General features: G+C 41.2%; 1 protein-coding gene across 1 annotated transcript in view; it reads right to left on the bottom strand.

Annotated features, from left to right (window-relative positions):
* The window catches only part of LOC149320528 (uncharacterized), a 37,926-nt gene that overhangs the window by 8,947 nt on the left and 19,706 nt on the right, over window positions 1-9,273 (bottom strand). The window lies entirely within an intron of this gene.

Here is a 9,273-nt window from a genome sequence, read left to right as displayed (position 1 = left end):
TGGCCATCTATCGGGGATGCTTTGACTGAGAGTTCCTGCATGGTGAATGCGGTTGGACTGGATGGCCCTTATGGTCTATGATTCTAAGTTCTCTTATAAAAAACACAAAAAATGTTAACAATACAAAACAATACATAAATTACAAATCTGCACAAACAATAAAACAATTGAACAGTATACTTAAACAAAACATTTCATACAAATATTAACATTAGATCTAAAAAAACCGACTTCCAAAATCAAAAGCAATGGTTATATTTTCCTATAATCAATACTCCTCTAAATCAGTAATGTATAAATTTAGATTTTCCTTTAACCATCTCCATATCTAATTTAATACCTTCTATCAGACAGATAAGTAAATAGATTGGAAAATTCTTTATCTGGGATCTATTAAATCTATTGTACCTCCTTTCCAATCCTAATTCAGAGATTAATAAAGTTTATAATTATCTGGTTAATCATTAGAGAAGTAAAGAAAAAGACTAAGGTGGGTTACAAATGGCCCTCAAGGGGCCGTTTTCCCACCGCCGCCATTCACTGCGGAGGGAAGCCCCAGCGGCCAGACCGCGAGGCTTCCCTCCGCAGAGAAAAAGGAGCGCCGAAATGGCGCTCCTTTTCAAAACGCGGAAGTGGCACTGCGAGGAGCGGAGTGCGCCCTCGCGGCATCACTTCCGCTGCGACACGTCTGGACGCACAGCGTCCAAGACATCAAAATGGCGGCGACCATGTGGATGGGCACCGCCATTTACGACGCGCTCCGTGCGTGTTGGGGGCAGGGCGGGTTAGGAAGGGGCAACTCTTCCTAACCCTAGGATGCCCCTTCCTAATCCTAACACGCACGGAGTGCGTCGTTAGTGGCGGTGTGTAACCCACCTAAGTAACTAAAAGATTAATCTCCCATTGGAATTAAATTTATAATATATTGAAGGTTTTAACCATATGGACGGAATTATGTTATACAGTTAATATCATCCAGTTCATAACGGATTAATGTCCGTCCTCTTTAATATTCAGGTCCAGAGCTTTTCCCAAGGCTTCCAAAACCAGAGTCCAATCTTCAGTAAATTTCTCTAGAGAATTAAATTTAATCAAATATGTCAATTTATCATTGGCAATTAAATCATAAAGTTTCCGCATCCAATCTAAAATAGACGGGATATTTTCTCCTTTCCATAATCTTGCATAAACCGTTCTGGCGGCTGTTAACATATAAAATAAAACTCTTAAAATAATAATATCCATACTTTAAACTGTGGAATTCACTGTCACAAGAAGTATGGCTAGCAACTTGGACAGTTTTTAAAAGGGTTTGGATAAATTCACAGAGGACATATGGAGTGTCAGAGGGCATTCGCCTCTGGATACCTGTTACTGGGCAACTCAAGATGGAGGGTACAGTTGCACTCATGTCCTGTTGGCAGGTTTCCCATGGGCTGCTTTGTGTGACCCAAACACTGAAAGAGATGGTATGCTTGCCCAAGGGGAAACAGGCAAAGGCTCCAGTATCTTTAATGGTTGTAATAGAAGAGGAAATGAGAGTGGTTGTTGCTTATTACGTAGCTGTGACAAGCAACAACTACCAAAAGTGCTGCTTCTGTATAACCATTAAAAGCACAGGAGCTTTCTCCACTTTTGAATATGGCAACCCTACTATTTAGGCCTTTCTGCTGCTGTATGCCTTCAAGTGATTTCTGAATTATCGTGACTCTAAGGTGAACCTGGAGTTTATCACACGAAGGAAATCAGGAGTTTATCCCATGAATATCCCAGAAAAAAATGTGTAATTACATGTAACGATTTCACATGACGTCGCACAAAACCCGCTATTAAAGTGGTCACAAAGAAGCATTAAAGCACATCTTTTTACTTTCATGATTTCAGCAACAATGTATTTCCGATATCACTTTATTTGCACAATTGCGTGTGATAATCATTTACACAATTACTTGCCATTTCCTCTTCATTTGCGGGATGCTTTAAATGTGCTTTAATCTCTCTTTAATGCTGAAATTGGCTCCAGTGTGATTAAACTCCACTGGGTTTACGTCAAAATATATATTCAAAGAAGTTTTTTGTGGGTTTTTCGGGCTATGTGGCCATGTTCTGGAAGAGTTTCTTCCTGACGTTTCTTCACCAGCATCTGGCTGGCATCTTCAGAGAAAGAACGTTCAAAGAAGGTTTGCCATTGCCTTTTCCTTATGCTTAGAGAATGTGACTTGCCCCTGGCACCCAGTGGGTTTTCATGGCTGAGCCAGGATTTGAACCCTGGTCTCCCGGTATTCTAGGGCCTGTTGTGTGAGTCAATATGGTTCCTTTTAGGTTCTTAGGAAAAAAGAGGGGAAATTCACTTTACACTAAATCAGGTTTGGAAAAGCGCAGTCCTTCCAAGGCTGCTTTGTTTTGTTTTGAGGTCCTCCAAGGCTCCCCAGTCCATGGAGAAAAATATCTTTAAAAAACATGTTTCTTATATCCTAATCCTAGAAGAGGAGCAATTTCATCTTCCTATCCCACCCTGGGCTGTTTTATGAGAGGTCTTTATTTCACCGGGAAGTAGACTGGAAACTAACATTTTGAACCCTAATATCACACTACACTCTTATAGTGCTATTATTCCACTTTAACTGCTATGGAATCCTGGGATTTGTAGTTTAGGGAGGGACATTTAGGATTCTCAGGAACCTCTTGGGCCTCATTAAACTCCTTGCCCTTCTTGAATCTACCTTGAATCCCATTTAGACGCTTTTAATCCCATTTTGAGAGAAAGATGGGATATGAATCCATTAAACAAACAAAGAAATAATAAAATAATACATTTGTTGTTCTAATGGTGGTAATGGCACTAAATGATCCGCTGCAGTTTTGACAGTGTTTTATGCTGTTTTTGTACTGTTCTCTCTGTTTCTTAATAGGAAGTGCTTAAAGATCTGATGATATAAATGATATTAGAAATGAGTGAATCCAATTTATTGTTTTATACTGGGGTGGGCATGTTTCATGAGTCTGGGCCAGCAATACCCTTAAAAAACAGTTACTATGCTATGCCATAGTCCCAAAAATGTGAAAGTATAGTTTGGTTTTCCTAATAACCTTTTTATTTATTTATTATTTGTAAATTAAGTCATGGGGAGATTGTTTGAGAAGAGAAGCATTCACTTTGGAGTTTTACAAGACAGCCAGTTGTAAAAAAAAGGAAATGTGGAGTTTGGGGAAGGCGTCCGGAGAACCGCAAAATTGGGAAGAGTTACAAGTAACGCAACAAGTGGCTTCACAGACCAAGGTGTGTCCACCTCTAGGGTGCATCTACACTGTTGAAATAATGCAGTTTGACACTGCTTTAAGTGCTTTAGCTCCATCCTACGGAATACTGGGACTAGCAGTTTTACAAGGTCTTTAGCCTTCAACCCAAGAGTGCTGGTACTAATCCCAGGTAGGGTTGCCATTTCACGGTGGTGGGCGGGACTTTCCCATCCCCTGGGGGGCGTGCCCGGTCCCGTCCCGACCCCGCCCCCGCCCCCGGGTGGCTTCCCAACTCTGAGCTCCCAGGGCTGCTGCCTGCCTTCTATAGAGTGCTGCCTGTGCAGCTTGTCTGGAGCAGCAGCAGGAGGACTGAAACCAGCAGGGGCGGGGTCAGCTGCACTGCCCTGCCTCTATTGGCCAGCCCTCTGCTTCCTTATTTGGGCAACATCCAAGCAGGGAGGAATTTACACTCAGGCAAGCTGCTTCCCCCTTTCTCTTTCCCCTCCTTCTCTTCTTCTTGTTACTCCGTTTTTTTTCTCCTCCTCCTCTTCCTCCTCTCCTTTTTCTTCCTTTCTTCCCCTCCTCATCTTCTTTTTCTCTTTCTTCCTCTCTCTAAGCCCCCCTCCTCTTCTTCTCAGGGGTCCAGGGCTTCTCAAGGCTTTGCCCCCATTAGAAAAGAAAAAAGGCTTTGGATCTGTCCCATAAATCCCTCCTAAGTTGAGACATACCTGGGAAAAAGAGGGGGTGAGGGGTTTGGGGGGGTTGGAGGGGGCAAGGAAAAGGAGGAAGGGGGGAATTGCTAAGAAGGCTTGGGAGTGGGAAATGTACTTGTAGAATTTGGGGGGGGGGGTGTTTGGCCAGAAAGAGAAGTACATTTCAGCCTTCTGTCTAGGAATAATGCCAAAATGTCCTCCATTTTGAGCATGCCTAAGAAACATGCATTTATATTCACATTTTTTAAAAAAATTATCAATTTTTTCATGTGTCCTCCATTTTTTAAAAAACGTGTCCTACATTTGAAAATGTGGCCCTACATTTGTCCCAGTTTGGAGGTCCTGCCTTATGGCAACCCTAATCCCAGGGCTCTGTCAGATGGAGCTACGGCAGTTAAAGTGGTATCAAAATACATTATTTCTACAGTGTAGATGTACCCCTAATATAACAAACCCTCATTTGAGTTGTGCTTCTGGCAAATTCAGATTCGCCATTCACCTTTGTCTTCAGCTGTTATAGTGGCTTAAATGCACAAGGCCTTATTTTTGGTGTAAAGCTATATTTGGCTTTGCTAGTTGGGAACATTTTTGCAAAATAAATATATCATGTGAGAAAGCACACAGACATGTCTGGGCTTTACACTGTTTGACAAGTTATGAGGAACTGTTGTTGGGGAGCCTTGGCTCATGCGTCATTGTCTCATGTTTTGCTGGAAATCGCAGGGTCTGCCCCACACATTTGTTTTACCGTTTCTATCACAGCTTTGTGCTTGCCATCCTGGATCTTGTCTAGTTTGGACATTTGGATGTGTATAGTTAGCTTAGCCACAGGCTGAGTCTCCCTTATCTGGAATTGCAAAATCCAAAATATTCCAAAAACCGAAACCTTTTTCATGGGTGGCTTAGTGACGCCTTTGCTTTCTGATGGTACACTGTACACACACTTTGCTTCATGCACAAAGTTATTGAAAACATTGTATAAAATTACCTTCAGGCCATGTGTATATAAAATGTATAGGAAATGGAAATGGATTTTGTGTGTATCCTTGGGCCCCATCATCAAGATATCACATTATGTACATATATGCAAATATGGGTATTCCAAAATCCGAAATTCAAAACAGTCCTGGTCCCTAGCATTTCGGATAAGGGAGACTCATCTTGTAAATACTTCTGCAGTTTTGTCCTGTTGTACTTGTACTATATTTCCCAGAAAGTAGCTCTGTTTGTATTTGCCTAACCATTTCCCCCATTCCATGAAAAATAAATCCATCTTCTTAATTTGTATGTGTGTGTGTTTTATTCTGTAGGTTATCTGTGGTATTAATTCAAGTTCTTGCATTTTAACTCTTGCTTGTATTTAAGGTTATTGTCTAGGTATATACTGTAGTTGCTGTATTAGCTCCACAAGATGGAGCTATAGCATCTAAGGTGGTGTCAAACTGCATGATTTCTACAGTATAGATGCACTCATGTTTTCTTGATTTTTGTCCACAGATTTTTCAGTGAATGCAGTTAATCGTTTTCCCTTCCTTGCTATATGTTTGTATTTTGAACTTGTGTTGTTCTCCGAGACTGGTTTAGGCTGTATACCTCATTTCTTAGAAAAATAAGTTATAATCAAAGGATATAACCTATTAAAAAGAATAGACGTGGCGGAAAAGGAGGGGGAATAGCATTATATGTCAAAGACAAATTCACTAGTTCAGTTGGTCCTTGATATCCACTGGGGTTTGGTTCCAGGATCCCTCCTGGATACCAAAAATCTGTGGATGCTCAAATCCTTTTAAATACAATGATGCAGTAAAATGTACCCTCTATATAAAAAAATCAAAGTTTTTTTTTAAAAAAATTATATATACAGTCAGCCTTCCTTATGCACAGATTTTTTATCCATGGATTAAAAAAAAAGTATCCATGGATTGAAAATATTCAAACATTTATAAATTCCAAATAGCAAATCTTGACTTCCCACTTTAGATAAGGGACACCATTTTGCTATACCATTATATTTAATGGGACTTGAGCATCCATGGATCTTCTTATCCATGGTGGGGTGTGTGTGTGTGTGTATGTGTGTGTGTGTGTGTCCTGGAATCAAACCCCAGTGGATCAAAAGGACCCACTGTACTCTCCTCCATCCGCATTTGCAGTTTTGACTTTTGTGGATTTTATTATTCACAGATTTTATTAATATGTTCTCTCTAGGAATATCTAGGCCCTCCAGTGCAACTTTATGGTCAACTTTAACCAAAACTCTCATGGAAGGACCTAGTGATTCCTAGATAGAACACTCCACTAGGCCTTTGTAGCTCCTCCAGCACAATTATACGGTCAATGTCTGGCAGATGTTGACCCCAGAGTTGCACTGGAGGACCTAGAGATGCTTAAAGAGGTGTTTTCTCAGGTAAAAACATACTGTTTTTGTTATTTGCATTCTTTCCACTTTCATGGGGCTCCTGTGTTCCTAACCTCAGTAAAATGTGGTGGGCCTACTGTATTCTCTCCCTCCCTCCACAGCATTCAGTGTTTCCCTCCTCCACTCTGGATTTATTATTGTACTGTGACAGGTTCCCAAAACAGCCATTCTGTAGCTGGTGGAGAGCAATGGGGATTGGAAAAGCACCTGGCAATGTTGCCGTAGCCAGACGTAGGCCGATAACATCATCTATTGAGACCACTGGAGGAAGCTGGTGGATCTCAGCAGGTGATAATACTATTTTGTATCTATGGGGACATAGCCAGTCCCACTCTCCACTAGCCATTAAAAAATGCCCAGCGGCTTCAGCAGTTAAGCATTTGAGTCCAGTGAGTGGAGCTTGGTGGGGTCCTTCTGAGCAACTACAGTGGGCCCTCAGTATCCCCTGGAGCTTGGTTCCAGGACCTCCCTGTGGAAAGCAAAATCAATGGATGCTCAAGTCCCATTACATACAACAGCAACAAAGTGGTTTCCCTTAAATAAAATGGCAAAATCAAAATTTTCAAATGTATACATTTTTAAAACATTTTTAAGGCATGGATGGTTGAATCCATGGATAAAGACTCCGTGGATATGGAGAGACAACTGTATTATGCTACACTGTGCCATATAGGATCCCAGCCTGTTTTCCATTTGTTATCTGAAAGAGAAGAGGCTCAACTTATGGCTTTTAAGCAAAAGAGAGGCAATGTTCTTAATAAGCAGGAGGGGACAGCAACAGAATTGGAGCCCCAGACACAACAAGGGTATTCAGAATCATAGCATCTTAGAAGTGGAATAACAGCCATCTATTCAACTTCCTGCTACACAGAAATAAACAACTAAAGCCCTCCTGAAAGATACCCATCCAAACTTGATTAAAGACTTCCAAAGAAAAGCCCATCAGCCCCCATGATAGTCCATTCCACTACTGAACAACACTTACAGTAAAGAAGTTCTTCCTAATGTTTAAATGGAATCGCTTTTCTTGCAATTTGACCCCACTGGTCTATGTTCTAGTCTCTGGAACAGCAAAAAAATAAGCTTGTGCCATCTTCTACATGATATCCTTTCAGTCTACTCTTCTTCAGGCTAAGCATACCCAGCTCTCTGTGTTATTACTCATAAAGAAGGTGTTTTCAGACTTTTTACCATCTTGGTCACCTTTCTCTGGACATGATCCACCATGCCAACTGACTTCTTGAATTATGGCACCCAGAACAGGACACAGTATGACAAGAGAAGATTTATTTCTCTCTCCTCTGCCAATCTGAAACCAGCTCCACGGTCCCAGAGGGTGCTAAGAACAGCTTGATGCCACTTTTGATTATCCTACTTCCATCTTAGGGAATCCTGGAATTTGTAGTTTGGGGAGGTGTTTAGCTCTACTAAAGTTCTCTGGTGTCTTCACCTAAATGCTGAATTTCTGGCAGAGAATTCCTTCCCAAACTACACATGTATGTCATATAGATACTCTCTTTCCCACCTTGAATTTCTTTTCAGTAGCAGCCCCAACCCTCCCAATGATCCCCAATACCTTCCAATCTATCTGCTTCCCTTTTCCCATATCTAGTTTCTGGGAAAGCATGTTTGCATTGACAAACTGGACAGTTCAGTCAAAGGAAGTTGCTGGACAGAAAACCAAAGTGTGAGGTACTTGTAGCCTATAGTTAGCAGAATGTACAAAAACAATAGAAATAACGAACCACTTGTGGAATTTCTTCTTGGAACCAAGTGGTAACTTGCAGAGCAAAATGTTTATCTTCAAACAACTGGGTTGACATCTTGTTAGTGGCATACACAGACACATATCAACCTTATGCCTATGTATGTTTTTTATTGATGTGGTGGTTGGTATTCCCTCCCTCCCTCTGCAACAACCGATGCTCCTCTCCAGATTTACTGTAGAGCTGCTGCAGCCCATCCCATGGCTATTCTGTGCCTGGTGGAGATGGAGACCAGAGAAATGTCTGGCTGTGTCCCTATAGCCAGACGCAAAAGAATTTCATCATTTGCTCTTATAGTTTACTGTTTTAGTTATTTAATGATGCTGTTATTTTATAATCTCTGCTGCTTTTGATTCTAAATTGTACACTGCCGGCACTGTACTCTTGTTTTGGTGATGATATAAAGATCTTGTAGCACCTTTAAAACGAACTGAAAGAAATTGGTAGTGTGAGCTTTCATAGACTTCAGTCTACTTCTTCAGATGCATTTGGTGCAGTAGAAGCCAGGTACAGAATATATATCTGAAATAGACTGAAGTCTATGAAAGCAGATGCTACCTATTTCTTTCTTTCAGTTAGTCTCAAAGGTACTACAAGATCTCTGTATGTTCAAGAAGTGACAAATGGCAAGTTGTTATGCTGTTATACCCTAACCCTAACCCTAACCTACAGGAATTCATCCTGGTGATGTCTGCAGCACGTTCCCAGGGCACCTTCAGAAAAGCAGTCACAGCAGAACCCCAAGGAGTCTTTCCAGCTGCCTGTTAACACACCTAGCAGCAAGAACACTGCAGACGTAACTTCCCAGAACCTTGAGGTAAAAAGCTCTTGGAACCTCTTCAGTCAAGGTGCTGTCTGACAAGGTACTTTTTGGGGTAGCATTGCCAAATGTAGCTACAATATCAGAGTGTAGGTACATCAGGAACTGGAAGGTCTCCTTTTTTTTTTGTACAAAGAAAAAAGGCTTGCCGCACAGAAAAATGTTTTCTGTGGAAGAAGAGAGTTTTGTGCAGCAAACTTTTTTCTTTTGCACAATACTAGAAAATACTCTTTCCATTCTTACCACACAGATTCTGTCCTGTTATTTACTGCTTACATTTGCATCCTGCGTATGCTTTAGGCTTGCCTCCTGCTC

The sequence above is a fragment of the Sceloporus occidentalis genome, unplaced genomic scaffold (assembly GCF_023333645.1).
Source record: "Sceloporus occidentalis isolate IW3139 unplaced genomic scaffold, rSceOcc1.0.p SCAF_1, whole genome shotgun sequence".
Taxonomy (NCBI): domain Eukaryota; kingdom Metazoa; phylum Chordata; class Lepidosauria; order Squamata; family Phrynosomatidae; genus Sceloporus; species Sceloporus occidentalis.
Note: the sequence above shows the minus strand (reverse complement) of the source record. Positions and strands in the feature narration are given on the sequence as shown.